Source organism: Athalia rosae, chromosome 2 (genome assembly GCF_917208135.1).
Source record: "Athalia rosae chromosome 2, iyAthRosa1.1, whole genome shotgun sequence".
NCBI classification, from domain to species: domain Eukaryota; kingdom Metazoa; phylum Arthropoda; class Insecta; order Hymenoptera; family Athaliidae; genus Athalia; species Athalia rosae.
In genome coordinates, this window is record NC_064027.1 from 3639855 (window position 1) to 3660863 (window position 21009).

Below are 21009 nucleotides of genomic sequence, written 5' to 3' on the forward strand. Positions count from 1 at the left end.
AATCGCGAATACCTTTGATCGCGTCATATTTCTGCCTACACGTATGCATGTATACGCGTGTTTGTATACATAGGTATATCATCCTGCACACGTATAGTCGTTATTTTGACGTTCGTATTTGTGTACATATAATAAAGCTCATCCACGTAAATATATATATGCAAAGTATCTGCAGTTAATTATACATAATTATGTACAACCATCGCTTCACCGGATTTATTATTCATATGCTTGGCATACGATTAAAACTTATTGTTAATTCGGCATTACGCTCGCGTAACGTACGCACCGCTACCTCTACTTTCATGTGATTTAATCGCGGCGGTTCATTACGCGTGGATCAGGAATTAATTGTGTAGCGTCGGAATTAGTAGTTGGTATTAATAGGAACCGTATGGCGAATTTATAATTCCCCGCCACTCGAACCTTCCAAGAAATACTCGCAATCGTACAGTCTATCCGATTTCAGGAGATTTCATCTCATCGAACTTATACTTTTCTCGAGAACTGTTCCTTTTATTTTGTTTACCGCCACTTTCTCACGTCTAACGACGATATGGGGTTCAATTACACGCATGTGAAACCGAGTGGGGGGTGTAACGATTTACAATACTGTAACTTTAACCGGAATTGTTGGGTAAACTGTTCATTCAACCGACCGCGGCGGTAACCAGGTATGCGTTTGCCCGAAGTGAGAGTGTAGGAAGAATTTTATACATGTGCTCCTATGCCGTACTTAAAAATAACCCGTTACTATTATACGCTTCGATATTAGTCGTGTGTCACCTCTCCAGCTAGGAATTACGATGTATATAAAAAAAAAAACGGAAATTTCGTTGACTCGTTCGATCCATTCAAGTATTTTGGAAATAACATTAACGATCACACGGTTTAAGATTTCCGGAGCGCGACGATCGATTTTATTGTTTAGTTTTATCGGATTACTCGATCTTTCAAAATTTCGATTCGAATCATCGGTACGGAGGACCGTACGATTCGTTCAAGATGCGCTAATTGATTCATAACATCGAAAAATTGATTGGCGAATTCCAATCACCTTTTATGAAATTCGATAGCGCGACGTGTCTACTACGAATTTATACATTCTTACGCTACACGATCTGTTTTAGCGGAAATTAATCCTCGGGGCAAACTGTACATCGAATGGTTGAAAATGATCGTACCTGCTGCAGCGGTCTCTTGTACTATACTATAAACCGAGAACTATGTAACGGCACTTGTTGCCATACCGGGTTGTAATATCGCATGACGTTGGTGTAAGGCAACGTGCCGTAATACAAGCCGTAAATTTCGAGCCCGTGGAATCCGTCGCCTTGTTTTGTGGGCTGTAGAAAATGACGAAGTGAAATTAATCCAATGAATAAGAAAATTCAGTTTGGGATTTGCATGAGATGATAAGAAAAATATATACTCACAATGGATGTAGCTGTATATGTATACAACGGCAGTAAAACATGCAAACGACGCGAGGGTTTCTCGAGGAACATGGATTTTTTTTTTTTCCCCCCACCCCCCCTCAGAAATGCCCGCGCTTTTATTATAACATGTTATCGGGCGTAAGACATTAGCCTCAAGATTTTCCACTTTATCATCAGAGCATTAATGGAGAAAATCGAACGCGTCGAACGCATTTCATAATCATATCTCGTTTCCCTAGTCTCGTTGGTATAATTACAATATACTTCGAAATTCTAGGTATTAATTAATTCTAGGAGTGGAAAAAATTTGATCGGAATAGTTTGCGGTGACAGCTGTAACATACGACGTTGAACATTGTATCTTCATAGAAATTCCGACGGTATAAAGGTATATGTAATTAGTAGACTCTTTGTCCAGATTACACATGTAATTTGCGTTGAATGTAATCGGAGTTGATACCGAACCGGGTAGAATGTCAAATTAACTGATTAAACTCGTACAGAGCACAGCTCAAAGTGATCAGCACCGTGCAGCGATTCGTGCTAACGTGTACTGCGTACAGGGTGGTCCAAAAGAGACGGATAACTCGCGTTGTGACGTAGCTGAAAATTACGGGAAAATATGAATTTCATCACCGGGGTACCGACGCATGGTAAATTTTCCTAAGAAATCGTCGATACCGCCGATTCTCGTCAGCCAACAGGTTTTATGGGTTCGCGGTGAGTGGAAACCAGTTGGGTCGGGTAGAGCTAGGCGATCTTTACGATAGACGGTCGACTATACTTTGCGTTTTGCTCGGCGTACGAATAGAGTCGAGCTGAACGCGAGGAAAAATCGGGGTTCGGAGACGAGTAGCGTTGAAATTCCGACGGAATCGAAGTAATTCGAGTTCTTTACTCTGGTATTCGGTTCGCTGTACCTATATAGATCGGTTATTAGCTATTGAAAAGACCTTATAAAGTGTCTGACTTATCGACAAGTACAATTTGCCCGTTATATGGGTATTCGAATCAACGTATTAAGCGAGCGACTCATTCATTAGGAATGAACGAATTCCAGATGAAGGAGTCGGAGAAAAAAATTGCTGGAGTGGCATATTTGATCGTATAATTGGTGTAAAAAATTCTCAATTTTTTTTTTTTTGCCAAAGTTGCTTCGCTTTTTATTTGAATTTGAATTATTATGCTCATTGATGTATTTCATTTTTCATTCCGGTGTCTTTTTTCACATTTCCCTCTCCGAGACAATCAAATTTTTGCAACCGTAAGTCTGCATGTAAGTTGAAGATCTTGAGATGACCGAAAGCCTCGAGCGTTGAGTAGGAACGTAGGTATAAGGTACGCAGATATAGATATAGTACACTTCATTATACGGCAGAAATAATTACGAGAGATAAGACAATGGAAGTGAAAAAAGAGAAAGCGAGAATTCGCTAGGAAAAGATGAAGTAGCAATGTCGAATGTACGTAAGATGGTATACCTGTATGTATAGTGTATGTACGAGATGTGAGACCGAACTTAAATACAATAGCTGAAAGTCTCCATATTCTCTCGTCATCCTAGCTATGTAGTATTATATACATAGGTATATTTATTCAACGTTCACTTCGCGCACATATCATATAAAGATATGTAAGGTATATACCTTTATAAGTAGAGCTGTAAGACGTATACCGTACGTCTTGAGAACTGGTCCGTGAATCCCACGGGAAGCAAAGAGACGTCATATGATATATAAATCAAATTCGATTACGCAAACCGCAGATTATTATACCCAGATAGCATGATCCTATATACGGTACCCATATGCTACAGTTGCGTGACGTGGAGTAGTAATTTTGCTAGACTTTCTTCTTCTTTTTCCTCTACCGAAGCGTGAAAATATATATTCACCGCTCAGGTAATATTGACCGTCGCGAAATTTTCCGGACCTTCAATTACAGTTTCATATTATTATATGCCTCAGCATAATCGCTCGTGATACTTGACCGTGGTTCGGCCCGCAGCGCCTCGAACACGATAAACTCCATCCTTTTTATAGAAGTAAAAGTGCTGCACCAGGGTCAATTGTACGCATCGTAAGCTCTTTCTTGGTATCCTCCTACGGTCACCTATTTCGCTCAGTCCTATTCATTCGCTGTAAAAAGTGAAAAATCAAGGATATCTCGATGGGAAAAATTCGTAGCTCAATTTCACCAACGGATTCGGGTTCCTGAGGTCAAATTACGTTAGTTAAGTGTCATTTGATCAACTTTGAAAATACGTTTTTAACCCAAAAATCGAAAAAATCCAAAGAGGTACCCCTTGAAATTTTGGCGATTTTGAGTCAAAAAAACGTATTTTATTTTATATGCTATTCTTATGTATTTCGATCTCAGGAATCCGAATCTGAAAGCCAAATTGGTCTATCTATGAAATTGATCGAGTTATCGTCAATTTTTCGCTTTTTTTAGCGTAAAAATGAAGATATCTTGAAGGGAAAAATTCGTAGCTCAATTTGGACAACGGATTCGTGTTCCTGAGGTCAAAATACATAAGAAAAGTGCCATACGATCAATTTTTAAAAATAAAAATTTTTGGTCAAAATTTGAGATTTTTCCAAGGGGTACCCCTTACGATTTTTTCAAATTTTGACCAAAAATTTTTATTTTTTAAAATTGATCGTATGGCACTTTTCTTATGTATTTTGACCTCAGGAACACGAATCCGTTGTTCAAATTGAGCTACGATTTTTTCCCTTCGAGATATCCTCAAATTTATGCCAAAAATCGCGAAAAAATGGGGATAACTCGGTCATTTTTGCAGATAGATCATTTTTTCGTTCGGATCCGGATTCCTGAGCTCAAATTACATAGATATACATCAAAAAATCAATTTTTTATCTTTGACCCCAAAAAGCTGAAAATTGACGATAACTCGGTCAATTTTGGAGATAGATCAATTTTTCTTTCAGATTTGGATTCCTGAGGTCAAAATACGTAAGAAAAGTGCAAAACAATCGATTTTAAAAAATAAAAAAATTTGGCCGAAAATCAACATTTTTTTCATTGGACTTGCTAGGATATTCCTATGTAATCCTAGCTCAGGAATCCGAATCTGGAGTCAAAATTGATTCACCTACAAATTTGATCGAGTTATCGGTAATTTATCGCACTGAAATGTAAAAAATCAAGAATTTCTCCAAGGATTCATTCCTAACATAATTTAATCGACGTAGTATTCGTGTTTCTTCCGAAGAAATGTATTGAAAAAGCGTCCCGAAGTTAACTTTCCAACAACTTCACAAGTTTGCCCCAAAACTAGTCCAATATTGATCGTTTCAATAATAAAAATTTGGCCAAAAAAAAACGTCCCTCAAGTTCGGTATTTTCATCACAATTCGGAATAACGAATAGATTTTTACATGGTACGGATTTTTAGCCCGTTTCGAAATTTACAAGGATCAGAGTAGAGGAAGTGAACTAATTTTCTGGAAATTTGAAAAAAAAATTCCAATCATGGAGAGTTTTGTGAGAAAAGTGAGAAAAAATGGAGAAATTACAGTTTGGATATCGATAATTTATTTTTCTTTCCAATCATAGGCGTGGACCGCCCTTTACATGGGTATACAAACATGTTTACGTATACACGCTTTGTGCGTACATGCCCGAGTTGGTCCTAAAGAGTAATACGAGACTGTAATATCCGGATCTTGGTCTTTGCTCGGCTTTGCTCTGAGAGGATTTACTCGTCGGCGTAGCTGTTTGCGAAACTGAGGTAGGGCGAGCAGCCGTCTGCCCTGCACGCGTATATAGATATGTAAATACACGTGTACGTGTATAGGTAGATCTTGGGTCATCTTATACAGGAAGCAGGTACGCAACAAGATATCGATTGCATACTCGGAGCACGTACGGTTTTATGAGCCCCCGCGTTATACCGCGGTTCATGATACATCACGGCGTAAACTACATGCGACATTTTAGATGCCACGCAGGCAATTGTTCATAGCTTAATTTGTGCACGTGTACAGAGACTACGGACCGAATCTCTCCTGCACGTATACCGAAATTAAATTCTAATTTGTCGGATGATGAAAATTTCAGAGAGAGTATACAATACTTGCGCGCAGCTTTGATCGAGGCAGGAAATTCGGCGAGGAGGAGAAAAAACGAGGACGGAATAACGCCCGAATAATTTTTCAAGAATCGAAGATTTTAGTTGTTCGTAAAGCGTCACGAGTTAATTATTTTTTCATATTGAGAGGGGAGGATAATTAGCAACGTTGCGCAGGGGTGAGTCTGACGACTCTGTCGAGTGATTCTTTACTCGTTAGTAATCCTCTCGCTCTCCTCGTTCTGCTCCGAAAGACGGTGTCGACTTTATTAACTGTTATAAACGTACTAATTTCAAGTGATGACGAACTCTCGGGTTGAAACTTTCACGGAAGACTCGTTCGCTAAACTTACTCACCATACTCTTCGCCCAACCATTTTTATGCACGTGTCTCAAAAGTAGAAAAAAAAAAGTAGAAAAAAAAAACCAATTTGAAAACTGATAAAAGCCAAATGCGCGTGCGATCCCAATCTTTCGTCTGTATGATTTTTCGAAAGGACGTATAAATTCTATCAAAGACAAGGAAAACCCTCGTTCGAAATAGTCAACCCCGTACCTACATGGAAACTCATGAGTAAATAATTTTATCGGATAATGTATAAGTCCTCTTCCCGAATCGGCTTGAGTACTTTACTTTTGACCGTTGGAAAGCAAAGTTCTTGGAAGTATCGTACAAACCGGAAACATCGGAAATCTCCGTCTCCCGACTTCGTATACGAGGCGAAATTCTCGAGCAAGTTATTCGCCGAACGGGGCAACTTGGACAAATGTATCGATCCTCTTCGGTATATCGGACCAGATACGTTGAGCCGATTTCCATTCCAGGAAGTAGTAGCTGTTATACGCATTAGTTCTTTAAGGGCCGTCAAGAACTCGCCTCACATCCCCAACACGCTCAATGCATCCCGCCTGAAGGGTGGTTCGTGTCATTTGAACTGTGCGGAATACGTGTATATATATAGGTACCATCTGTAACGCACATGTACACGTTCACGTGCATTAAACCTACACGTAGAATAGAAATTCGGCGAGGCTGAGTGGGTCTTAATTGGAGGCGGTATCCACCTAGGATATATAGAAGGCCAAAACCTTTCCGGGCTAAGCCAGTGCGGAACCTCGTGGATGTCTACGAGCTTACAAACTGCTTGCGGTACCGACACCCTAATTTAACTTGAACTCCACTCCGCGACGCTTTACGGCTCGTAAAGTTGGCCTCGGTGACCGATGTACACGGGGCCATCGTAGACACCCGCACGGGACGATTCGAAAGTAGAAGAAAAACTAAAGAAAAGTTAAAAATTCGTTTGACTGTGTGTACCTCGAATTCGAAATTGCACGAACGTAACCGTGTTCGCGATTCGTCGTTATTTCGAACGTCGAGTGAGAACAGTGGAACAGCGTACACGGTATTCCAATTCTCTAATTGGTGCATGAAATAGAAACAAAAAATGAGTAAACAAATAAAACGAGATGGACAAAGAGCGAAGCAATCAATTAGCTGGCGCCGGTCATATATACTGCGTCAATTTTTTGAACGATGCTAACGAATCGTGTTCGAGAGAAAGCAAAATCGATCGGTTAATCTATGAGTCGATGCGGAGCACTCTTGAACTAACGATTCGTCCGTGCCGAATGGTTATTGGGGAGGTACAACGAATTTTTATAATCAACCGGCAAACCCCCCGTTCTACCGCCTTCCGAATTAGCCGTAATTTTTCTCTACTTCATGAATTTCTTTACTTTTTTTTCCACGTGTCGGTCTCACGAAATTCAATCAGGGTAGGCGCGCGTCGAAGACGGACAATAAGCCGGAGATCAAACACGGTCGATTTTTACCAAAAATAACGATCGTTCGAAATATTTGGATGTAAAAACATCTCAACTTTATTTGCCTTCGTTATAACACCACAGAGGGTTGGCTGAAGATAAACTAGCAACTCAAAGATGCGAAGGCGTCAAGTTTCTTTCGAAGAAACTTTCAGCTCTTACATGTGCCATGTTCCAAGATGGCCGTTGTTCGGTATTTTTGTTGACGCGTGTGTAGATTCCGAGGCACGGTCTGCACTAGTTTGCCGAGTTTACCCATTCGTCGCGTCGCGCCATCAGGACGATCACTGCAACGCGTAAAGTTGAGCCGTGGCCGGTGCCAAGAAATAAGAAGTGGAAGGAACCAACCCACCGCACTCCTGAAGTTCTGCTGCAGTCGACCCGGTTTCAGCGTTACGCAATTACTTCGCGTATTATTATATGCCCAGAAATTACTCCTAATTAGCGTGTTTCCCATTTCGCCCAGAATTCGAGCTGTGCGCCCCCCACTCCACGCAGACAATATGCTCGCAAATCCAACCACTGCACACATACCTGGGAATAATCTCTATATATTACTCTCGCGCGGACCGTATTTCTGAAACTCATTCCGGCTCTAGTTGCGTACACCAATTATTTAGGAAAAAGAGGGGAGGAGAGAAAAAAAAAAATGGAAAGAAGGACGAAAACGCGTGTATTTTTTTCTCAATTACACCGTGTGTATACTACTCATAACTTTATTGTATATATATCGTCGCGTATAATTGCACACGCATTACGACACGTGTAGCCTACGTATCGCAAGATCCGTCGAGTCGGGTTATTATATAGATGGAAAAGCCACGCAATTTGAATTTTTCAAGTGCGAGAAAAAAAAAAAAGTGTTTTTTCACCATCGGTCATTAAATTCGTAACTGCATTTTGATGGGAAACTTGAACCGGCGAAACGCGAGTATCAGTTTGGCCATAGGCGATAGTGTATTTATTAATGAAAAGTCGGAGTATGAGGTGTAGCGAAGAGAAAGAGGGAAAAGGGGAAACGAAAAGTGGCGAGAAAACCATTACGAAGCCATCAATCTTCGGCTCGAATGAGTTCTGAAGCTCCGCAAGTTTGTTGTTGAATAGCTCGTATACATATATGTATATATACATATGTATATACGTGTGTAGAAAGAGATGTGCGAATGCATATATGTATATGCATTATGTGTGTTCATCGTGGTACCTGCGTTGCGTAACGAACAGCGAGTCGAACTACTACTCGGTGCAGCGACATGAAAACGCCACCGGGTTTCCATCCGTCTGAAAATCCTACGAAATTTACGACTCGGTATAGAATTCGCCCTATGGCTGGAGGTGCGAGAGACTTCATTCGCTCTCGTTATCCTTCCTTGGATCGCGTCGTGTCACGAGTCCCTGCAATATTTATTACATCGATTGTTTTCCCGCTATGATTATTTCCGTAAATTTGCACTTCTGCCTCGGCGCTCCTTTGACTTTCTTCGCCGAGGAAGATACGACTGCGCTTGAACGTAATCAAATTACGCCTTTGTACCGGAGACCTTTTCTCTTCTACCTTTGTAGTTTTGTCATCCTCGATTTTACGCGTACACACCTATGTTTGTAGTATACGGCGACATGAATCCGTGAATGATCGCGATTGGATTTTATTGATTTCTCGACTCGTGTCTTTCTCTCTCTATAATATGTACGTACGTACGCTCTTTGTGTTTTATATTATAGATATTTCACGCACACGTATGAGTAAAGCGTAGCTTTTATTCGACTTGGAAAAGACAATCGCCGTTTACGCTGGATCAGGCATTTAAATGCATTGGCGCCTAAAACCGACTGATCCGTGTAAAGGGGCTTCGGATATTCCGGTGGCTATGAAAGCCGATTCCCTCAGAGTTGGTTCAACCGTGAGCTTTAACTGTGAACAATGTTCTCCAAAAGACGAACGCCGCTGACGGTAGAAAGCCACGTAGTTCTATACCGATATTAAACTGCCCCCAGGGCAGTATAATACCTGAAAAAGTTTTTCTTAAAGGTCAGGATATATTGATCCGAGAGGTTCATTTCATATTCAAATATGATGGTAATATCTACAGTTACTCGTAGCAAACTTCGCTTACTTTTCGTTATTGCTAGTTATTTTCTTTCCCTTATTTATCTCAGTTTTCGGAACACTCCATCCTCGAGGTTGAACTAACATAATAGTTGCGTGAATAATTTCAAAAAATTTATCAAACCATTGGTAACTATATAACGTGCAAAGTGTTCGAACGTGATCTATGAAGATGTGGTAGGTCATCGAGTGCATTTTTTGCTTTCGGTTTCCCTTCGAGGAATTATCGCCAAATCCGAATAACGTGGTATCCGAATGTACGCCGACGTTATGGATTTACATGCGGTCTGAATTCTAATGGAACGGCGAAATTGGATCAAAGGTTGAGAAGGTTCGGGCGATTGGGTTTCGCGGATGTTCTCCTACCGGATCGAATGCTCGCTTTCTACCGCGGGATTCTGGATTGACTCCGGTGCCGCCGCTGCAGCGGCAGTCACTCGTTCACGTATCATTGAACAACTGGAAGCATCGACCTCGCAGTTTTCCGAGGTTACCTTATACGTACGTATAGTTACCTCACCGCGGGAAGACCTCCGCAGTAAGACTTTACGCCGTGGCGAAACAGAGTGCAGACTTCTTTTTCACGAATTGCGTGAGGGTTTCAAGGATGGTAAATGAGAATGAGAATGAGAATGAGAATGGGGTGATCAAAGAAAGCAGCTCAACGTTGCAGGCGAGACATGGCGCCAGGTGAGCAGCAGGACTGAAAAATAAAACCGCGAGGAAAAACCGAGAGGAACGGAAGGGTGGAAAAGAAAATAACAGAAGGAGAAACGAGAGCAAAAGGAAGGGGAAAACGGTCGAGTGTACGAATCGGGCGGGCTGCGTGTTGTTACCTGCGCAGGGTTTATACTCTCCTCTTTGCTAAAACCCCAAGAATAATGGACCAAGAATAGGCTGCAGCGATAACTTGGAGGAAACCAAGCAGTGAAACTCTTTCTTTCTTTTCTCTCTCTACTTTATTCTTCAATTCGCATCTGCTGCACCACCGTATAATGGTTTTACATTTTTTTCAAAAAATATCCTTCAACGAGAAACTGCACCATTTCGCGAACTTACTCTCCGCAACTCCACATGCCCCTCGGGATTTTACATTTCAATGTACAAAGTGGTCGCCATACTGCGTTGCATGCGGATCCCGCGATTCCACCCCGTCCTCCGTATAACCAGCAGCATCATCATCATCATCATCATCATCGTCGTCGTCGTCGTCGTGGTCGTCGCAACGCGATGTTACGTAGACGTTTACATTAGTGTCTGATACCCTGGCCGTTCCCTTCCTCCCCCTAAACGTCGAGACATTCGCATGCGCGACATGTGCGGAGTAGGTTGATTAGTTAGTTTACTTACATCGTAAATCTTTCGCGGTAGTCTCCCGCATTACGTACGAGGGGAATCCTCGCGCGGTTTTCTCCTACCGTTTCTTCGTTCGTCGAACAAAACGCGCAAAGTCAATAATTCGGTGGGAAATCACCGACCCGATCCCGGTAGCCATCCATCGTTGATAGTAGCTCCGTGTCCACTTAGCGCACACCTCGCTAGACGCTACTTTCCAGCATTGATCCGGGGGTAAGTAGGTAGGTATGTGACGCTGCTTGTATGCCCCCCCCCGTAGCTCACCGTCTTCCCATTCGAACCACCACCACTCCCCCGTATACCAGCCAAGAGCGTACAGGTGACACTCGTTTGTGGTTCGGGGATTTCACTTCGTCACGTTCACACCGAGTCGTCTAGCTATTCGAGCCGTACGGCTTTGCCATTTTTTAAAATTCGATCTATCCGGACCAGCAGAGGCGATATCTTACGGAAAGATACGTGCCGTGGAAAGATAGAATGAACCTCAACGGGGGATTTGTCACCTACAGCAAACAATGACCGATGGTTAAAACAAAATCGGTTGGGGTTGAATTATGGGGTTCTCATATATTCGTATGGATTTGACTGATTGATAAAATCGGTTGCCCAAAATTCCAAGATTACTACGTCAATGAAACGCTAGCTTATCGGGGTATGGTTGAAATGTGCATTGAATTACTCACGTGCGAATGAAACGAGTGATACGTACAACGGTGGTTGATCGCATTCAACTCCCATACCGTTTAAAAACAGGAAAAATGCAGTTTGCTCTATACGGAACTTGAGAAATCGAAAGTTGAACTAATTGCACATTCGTATATCGCTTTCTATACGGTTCGCGCAAAAGAGTCTAGACTCATTAAGAGAATTTTAATGACCGGCCGAGGTCGATCAATTAACAAACAACGAACAGCTCGCGCTGCGGTGGTAACAATTTTTCGCAATGACAAAGGGTCTCTACCCTGGAACACTTTCCCAAAAGTTTTTTTTTTTGTTTTTTTGTCTCTCTTCTCCATTTTTTCCATCTTTCTTTTTGCACGTCTCGCTCGATCGTTGTATACGTGTACATGTAAACGCCCGTTTACCGAAATAAAAAAAAAGTATCGACGAAAATGCGACGACAGTCAGCGAATGTCTCGCGAGGCACAACTCGCGCAGCGTCCTGTCTATCCGTTGCAGACCCACCCGTTAGCCCTACCCATAAGCTGCGCACACGGTGAAACAGACACAGGGATGCTGTGAACTAGGAAGATCTCTATCGGAGGACGAACAAGCCCGAGACTTCCGATAACATGCTTGCAGCATACACCGTACACTCCCATCACATGATACTCATCCATATATGTATTATATCTTTATACATCGATGGATATATGTATTTATATATACCTATATACATATCGTACGTACAGTTGTCCTCTCTCGGCGACTGTACATATGTGTACGGAGTGGCATATATATGTACATACATGGGATGTCGCGTATGGGTGGTTATGGTATATGTACACTACACGTTATTCGCATGTGTCGGCTTGATACGTGCTACGACGTGTATATCGAGAGGTGGACTTTCCTGCTTGGAATAAAATTCTGTTGTTGAAACAAAAACGTAGGCGTCGACGCCACGTATAAGCGGGCCACGGATACTGCGGAGGGCGAAGAAATTCTTTGAACGTTGGGACGGCCAGCCATGTCTGTATCTTCACTCGCGATTTTTCTCCTTCTCTTTTTGTTTGATTTTTTTTTTATTTTTTTGTTTTTTGTTTGATTTTTTTTTTCTCGTTCGTTTTTTGTTCCACACCGATGCAAACCCTGCAGGTCAGCGAGTGCGCGGAGTCGTGAAAATTCCTTTACAATGTTTTCCGAAGAGTTTTACCGTCTAGCTTCTTTGACGTACTTGGCCGTATCCATTATCGCGAAAGACAAGGTTTTGATCTCAGCCGAGTCACCAAAAACTCCGTGACAAGTATAGAAGGTAGAGTGGAAATTGTGAGTCCTCTCTCGCAGCGGTAAAACCAACCCGCGGACGGCCGGGGGTTCCTTCGAAAATATATCGTGATACCGCCGATGGTCTTTGGCGTATCAAGCTTCGCTCCGATCGCCACCGTTGTAATGTAATATCATTTACTCGAAATGCGACGTAATCGTGAAATTCCAACGAATGTTTCACGCGTGCAAGATGAAATATCGGCAACGCTTCGGCGATATTAAAATGCAGGAATTCCAACGATTTTTCGAAATTTCAGAGTCTTGCTGTGTTTTTTTTTTTTTTATTTCATTTTTCCGTCGACAAAGGCCGACGCTGGATCAAAAAGGTGCGTGTGTAAAAGTGGCGGTCTCGGACTATTCGTTCCTGTAACAGAGCGATCGAGTACATCGCGTATACATGTATATGTATACCTAACGCGCGTCACGTTGCAGCTCATCATCTTTACGACAGTTTCGTTGATGAATTTTACAGCGCGGACCGTCAGAGTTTAGTCAGACATTGATTGAATTCATCTATTCGGTAACACGGCGGGTATACGATGTTTATAGCGAGCTTGTACAGCACGGTTATCGCGGTGGTGAGGAATAGCGGTTCTACTTATGGATTCAACACCTAAGCACCACCCCTCCGCAGACCGCTGCGGCACCCTGTGGCAGCTTAAATTTGCCTTACAAATTTATGAACACTTTTCTTGCCTAAAGACATTACTCAGGACCGATCCAATGAAAACTGGTAACGGAGGCCACTTTGTCGCGAGGGAAGAGTACCGGCCGTTAGCGTTCTCGAATAAATTAGTAGCTACGTACGGTCCAACCTTGAAAACAGTTTAATTTTATCGAACGAACGTTGAATTATTTTTGTTTTGAAAATTTGAAGAGCGCCACTTTCGACCCGGACCACTTTCTCCGACACGTGTATATACACTCCTCAGTTTTAGTGGAATCAGTTAACGAATCGGTTGGGACGAAACGCTCTCCAATAAAGCGAGTAGATTCGGGTTTCCAGGATTAATCTCGCTACATCTCCCCTTACGTGGTACAAGATAGATATGTTTGCCGTGCCGTTCGAAAATCTATTCGGCTAATGGATGAATTCACGTAATGGACGAGACGGAGAAACTCGATTAACTTTTCGCGCTAATTAATAACGTATACGTTATCATTGCTATCCAAAATTTGTTGTGTTTACCTCGTTGCGAATTGTCCGTCTATTTTTTGTTATCCATTATCTCGTCGCCGTCCATTTAGTAGCGCTGTATCGCACGGTACGTTTCAACTACACGTGTGTATACCGATGTAAGCTTGCATCTTGGGGTGAAATAGTTCGATCTGGAGGCGTCGCGATACCCTGACTGATGTTCCGATTATACAACCCGCCTGGGTGAAATCGAGACCAGCAGCTAGAATCTTGTCGATAACTCCGTTCCATTACCGGAAGTCGTTCTGAATTTACACATACACAACATTCATGTGCACATCATCGGTATATATATATATATGTATATATACGTACGGCGATGCCGGAGGGATTCGTTTTTTAACCCTTTTTCTCTCGTTTTATTTTCGTACGTAGCTTCAAAAAGAAATATCGCTGGATCCCTCGGCCCATCCCTTATAACCATATATAGCGGAATGTAGTTTCGGTTTATTGCAAAACTCTCAGTCAGCTTATTCTTTTGTTAGTTTTGAATTGTTTGGATATTTGTAATGTATCGTATTATACATTAGGTTGGCGATACGGTATATCGACCGCCGTATACTTTTCAATTTCAATTGTGTCGAATAACTATGTGTGTGTGTGTGTGTGTGTGTAAGTTTTTGAAATGTGCCTCCTTTCCCTCTCCCCCTGATCGCGGAATTTGGCTTCCATCTCGGTTTTTTCGTGTCGTTTTTTATCTTCCAAACGAGGCGAAAATTTTCCTTCAATCGTATCGACCGTCGGAAAAGTAGTACGATTGCGGTGGGTAAATTTCGATGATTTTGAGCAACGAGATTCGCAATTTAATAATATATAACACAAAGCTCGAAACATCATCGCAGTGACACAGGGTATGCGTGTATGTACGTACGTACGTAAAATGTGTCGCACAACCCCGTTGAATTGAGTGAAAATTTCCCCCACTCCGGTAGCGTTCTTATTCTTAATCCACCTACGTAGGGATGTTGGTTGTTCGGTCGTTCTCTCCACTGTACCGGGGACAATCACTAGACAAAACGGATTATGAAATCTGGGCGTGTTTCGCCCGTCGACTAACGTAACTAAATTACAGGGGTTGCGGCGGTTCCCCGGTACCGAGGGAAAGTCACAACTTCATCCTCGGCGTTGTGTAGTAGATATTTACGTCTGTACTGTTATACGTATACCTCTGACGTCGCTGTGTTTCTTTTCCACCTACTCCGCGAGACTTTCTTTTATGCGTTATTCATTTTGACATTCCTTTATGCCCTCGTAATATTTCTTTCTTTGTTTTGTTTTGTTTTTTTTTTTTCTCTTCTTTTTAAGACAAATAAGGTGCGAGTGAGTCTGGCAAATCGTCGCGGTTATTTTTTTGGTCTTCGTTTCTTTATTTGTTTTTTATTTCCTCTCTTTCTTTTTTTTTTTTTTTTCACCCCTCGCAAAACCACATATGTCCGCATCGCGGATTTGAATATGGATTCGAATCGCACGTCATAGGTATGGACCACCGCGTCTGGGAATTCTTCCATGTACGTTCTCCATTCTTCCATGGAAAACGTGCGAGAATTTAATTTTGACGGGATGAGCAATACGGGCAAGGGTGGAATAGTTGTACCGGTTTTTTGTCCATCTTTTTTTTTTTTTTCTTTGTTTCGACTCTTCCTTTTTTTATATCGGGGATTGAGAAAAAGCGCGACGCGGATTCAAACGGTGCCGTGAAAAAGCACGTTAACAAATCGATGCTTCGACAGGCGACGAACGCACGGTGCTAAAGGGTCTCGTTCGCACTCGTTTGTTTGTTTCAGGAATGCATTTTTTATCCGGCTCGGCGTTTAGAGTTTCCCTGCTTACGCGCCTCTCGCTCCCTAATGGTGCGGGAGTAGGCGTTCACGAAAACGGGAGTTTTGCGGGAGAAGCACTGCTCCGAGAATTTTGTAATTCCTAAATCGGATAATTTATATCTCGCACTGTTCTTTCTGTGTACAGTTGTTCACAGCAGGAAAAAAAAAAAAGATAAATGCAGACGACGTATGAATCAGGATTAAATAAAATAGGATTGACGCGGACATAATTTCATGGAACAGAATTTGAATTTCCGACATTAACGATTTTAGTAAGCAAATTATGGCGGGCGAGTGACGTGATGGAATTAGGGATCCAGATCGCGTTGTAATAATATTCTTCAAACGTGACAAGGTACGTGGGATTCGATCGTGTATTTATGGTTTTTTTGTCGTCTATCCCGCAAACCCTTCGATTCATTTTTTTCTCCATCTCCCAATTACGTCGTCTGATAATCTCTGTTGCTGCCAGCGTTGTGCGCGTTGAATATTCACGATCGTTTGACATTCAAACATATACATATATAAGCCACCTGTGCGGACGTACTCGGGGAATCGGAAAATGATGAATTTTATTCGTCGCGAACGAGTGCATGAATCGGGGCAATCGAACGATACCGCGATAAACGTGAGGCGAGGGTATTTTTGAAGCGAGGAATATTCGAAGCGTGGCCGACGAACGGCGGGGGTGATAACCGCACCTTAACACCATGACAGAGGAGAACCAAGCCACTCAAAATTGCTGTTTGCTCCTTTTAGTGGGGATTGAAGCGCGCGCGTGAAGCTTGTAGGCAAACATTTAATTTCTGTTCTCGCGGTAGCGCTGTGCTGCTGCCGCTGCTGCCTCTGCCGGGAACGGGGATGGGAACGGGAACGGGAACGGGAACGGGAACGGGAACGGGGACGGGGATGGGGAGGATGAGGATGAGGCGATGGCGATGGCGATAGTGGGGCCGCTTTTGCCGCTGTTTCTCCTGCGGTGCTTCTACGTGTAGGTTGGGGCGGTAGTTTGTTGGGAAGGGAAGAGAGGGTTCCTTTCTCGTGGGAAATTCGCCAAAGGGCCAGGACCAAGAAACGTGGTATACGGCGAGGGGGAGGTTAAAGGAGACGGATGACGCTCCGGGATAATTATTGTGTGTCTGCACGTCACTCACATAAACCTGGGTATATCCCCATGTGACGTGGAGCGCGAGTGCTAAAAACTCTCGTGGCGTACGTACGCCGAAGTTTAGATAGGTGGCTAATTAAATCCATAAGTGGGCTGGCAAAAACCGTCGAAAGTGTAATCAACCCGAAATTGAATCGATGTACGTCAAGGATGTTCGACTTCTCGTTTGCGGAATGCGAAATGTATACACCGATGTCACGCGGAACGGTGACGCGATAAATAGATTCATTCTTACCCCACGTAATTGTAGCTGAATATACACGTAATTATATCCCAGTACGGATCTGTGATCTGATTAATTTCGAATGGTCTTTGAAATCATGAGTTGGCGGGTTCGGAATACATAGTATACGGCGGATGCGTATACCCGCCTTGGAAATACATCCGGGGTTGTTAGGAACCCAAATTATTGAACACCGAATTCAGAGCAACCGCAAAACGGTAGGCTATTCTAGAATTAACCACATTCATGCGGGTCAGTCCGCGTATATATATATATATATATATACGTATGGTCCTTCCGCAAGGACAGATCGTAAAGGTTCAGATCAATACCGGACGATCTCTCCGCCTTCCATTATGTACGTATTATACACATGTATATACCGTATGAATATGTTCGTGCACTTGTTTCTTTTTTCCATCCATATCGGTAACCGCATGCGGCGAATTTTATAATACTCGACAAATTAACCGAACGAATGTTATCGATTTCAACGATCAAAAGCGAAGAGTGCACTGAGGATGACTAATTGAAATGAACCGTATCATCCATCACTCGCCGAGTTACAGCTACTAACGAGGCTTACGGTCAATCAATCCGTTGATTGATCAATCACAAAAGCGTACAGGCTAATAGACACCCCTTGGTGGATTAGACGCTCTGTTAAATCGAATGTTTTGTACTTGATCAATACGCTGTAATCATTTCATCGTCCGGTGACACGGGGTGTCGTCAAAAAACATCACTCAGATCGCGCGAATTTTTCCAACCACAATACCGCTCGATAACATTTTTTAATTCATTGGTCACCGACCTGATGAACAATTTCACATGGTCACTTTTTTTTTTCTCATTTCTGAATTTCATCTTCCAAAATTATGCGAGACCATAGAGATCCAATTTAATCAAAGATGATTATCCAGAGGTTTCCATCCGTCCGTCAGGACGTCGATATTTTTTTTCACTCCCTTGTAATGTGCGTTATCGAATTATCGAGGGTAGATATTGTTCGTGATTTATCATTTGATCCACTTTTTCCATATCTCGTTTATATTGATTACGTGTTTACGAGAGTGGACGTGATGAACGCGAAATTTTTCTTTCTTATTTTCGTTGCGGAATCGATGATCCCCGTCGGATTTTCGACGAGTGAAGAAAGCTACGCAAAAAAAATTGAGGGAAAAATAAAATTTGCTTTTTTTTCACGTTTTCCCCGCTTTTTCTCACACAGGTACAACGATGTATCGTACACAATGTAACCGCAGCATACGAATTTGATATGTTCTGATACAACTGGAAGTTATATAACTTATTTTATGCGCAATAAAAACACGTATTTTTCACGTTTATTATACACGGGGGTGCAGATTTCGACTCCATTTCACCATTTTTTAAACCCCTATTTCATTATAATAGTTTGAGAAATTGTATATCTGTACGTACGCGTATACCACATGATATTTTATCTATTTATTTATAAAGTTTTTTTTGCTCTTTCGAAAACATAAAGGGAAATAGTGCGTGTGAGAAAATTTTATTACTTTGTTCTTTCCATTCGGTTTTTCATTCCATCGGGGTCGTATTCGTGACGATCGAATCCGCAGTTTTCTTCAATCATTCCCGATGAAGGTACATGATTTTGCAAAATATGAACAATTTTTTTTTCTTCCTCCGTCGCAGTACACTCGAAGGAGCAAAAATTTCCAATTTCCGATGATTGAAACCGCTTCGAAAAACAATGCGTGAAATGAAAAACCAGCTCCGATAGTACGAGGCCAATCGAAATAGTAAAAAATAAATGTCCGGGCCCAATCCGCGATATCTAGGGTCAGACCCATGTCAAAGTGTAATGGAAACAGCTCATACATATTTATAGAAAATCATCTTCGGATGGCTTTGATGTCGTTCCTACGGTTGAATTGGCAGGCATGTTTAACTTTGAGGTGACGTTGTACATATACATGGTATGTATAGCGGTAGCTCGGTGCCCTGATGAGGAGGGTGTCGGGACTACGCGGTTGCTAGTTATAACACCAGACCGTTAAACCATAGTTTTGCACTGCACCTTCCCGGTTTGTTGGAATTATTGATTGGATTTAGTCTGTGAATCTTGTGATTTACCGCAGCGAAGGATTTCAGGATTTCCGGATTATATTAGAGGAAGAGCTCAAGATTTATGACTCGGATTCATGCATTTGGATATTACTCGGATAGCAACGGATAACCACCGCTACCCCTTTGTACCCCCATTCTTTCATATTTTCACCACTATCTTCTTATTACACACGTGTTTCTCTATTCGACTCGTATAGGTGATACGAACATTTTGAAATTCCGATAACGCCACGCGTCGTTTCCAAATGCTATTCGCCCGTAAAAAAATTCATCAAAATCTCATCGTCGAATTTGGGCAACAATCGTGCGTGCACGTTGAGAAATTACCTGTATACTACGATATAAGTTTTAGGGTATAACTCGCCAACTCGAAAACAACCCATCTTTCCATTTGTTTAACAATACGTCGTTAGTTTTGGCGAACTCTCTTGGCGCGATATAGTCGAAGGGAAGTTAAAATTACTCCATATTGTTTCTCGGAAAGTGAAAAGTTCAAATTCAACCAGACGGGTTCACTCCTCGCACCGTCCGAAATACTCTCGAATTTCTCCATGAAATTCTTGCGCAGACGTTACGGAGCGGCTGGAATTTCCAACTTCCATCTTACCGCGATTCGGTCAACTCGTAAAGTAACGCCTGCAGTTTCAAAGATTTTGTAATTGTTATAAACGTTGTGTGACCCCCCCCGCGCCGTACGGAAGTTACACACGAATTTATAACCCGCGTAAATCACATTTCAGGTCCAATGAAATTCATGTATATCATGCACACGGTTATTAAAGTGCATGAGAAGTTTGTCGAGCGTATATTGACATGTTACTATAATTCCCTCCCACCCCACCCCACCGCCTGCCCCGAGAGGTATCTTGGGAAATACGGTATCTGTGTATCAAATGATGGAAACTGGCGAAGATTATTGCAAGGTTTGTATACGCGAATCAATATTTGGACGTTAGCAGATTTTCACGGTTATATGACTACGTTGAAAGCAGCTCGGGCCGCAGAGTTTATACCTAGAGATAGATATAGGTATAGGTGTAGCCACGCGTTGAAACCTATTGGAGTTCAAAAGATATAGAGAGGGATGTAAGCTGACTTTGGGCGATCTTGTCAAGCAGAACAAATATACGGGACGCAAATTCAACATCCAAGTTCCAACTTTCTCCACGGCTAAAACAGAGATTGTAGAATTTGCTCCGGTTTATATATATATATATAATATATATACGTATATACCTCCGAGTATAGGTAACAGCTACAGCTACGTACTACACCTAACGCTGCAGATCTTGAAATCTCTATACGTTTCTAAAGACAGAGTTGAGCGTTGAGCACAGTGGGCTTAACTCTTCGGTCTAAGGATTATAGCAAAGCCACTGCTTGCAGGCTGAAGAAGCCTCACGTTTAAGCCACGATTACATGCCCCGTATCTCTTGTTTCTCGCCATTTTACCTTTTGAATATCTTCGACCTTTTCCACGAGAATTCCGCGCCCGAGATTTTCAGATCAAAGTCGCTGTTGGTCTTGGTCGCTTTTTTGGTCGATTGTATACTTCGGAAAAATTTCAATATATCTTTGTGCATAATTTTTGTTTCGTGGTTTTCGACGAAATGATTTGACGATAAAATAAAGAAATGGAAAATATGAAAAATCAGAAGCTGTATAAATTTG

The 21009-nt window shown here is 42.1% G+C and overlaps 1 protein-coding gene across 1 annotated transcript in view; it reads left to right on the forward strand.

The window, feature by feature from the left end:
• The window catches only part of LOC105694026 (cadherin-87A), a 151991-nt gene that overhangs the window by 5005 nt on the left and 125977 nt on the right, over positions 1-21009 (forward strand). The window lies entirely within an intron of this gene.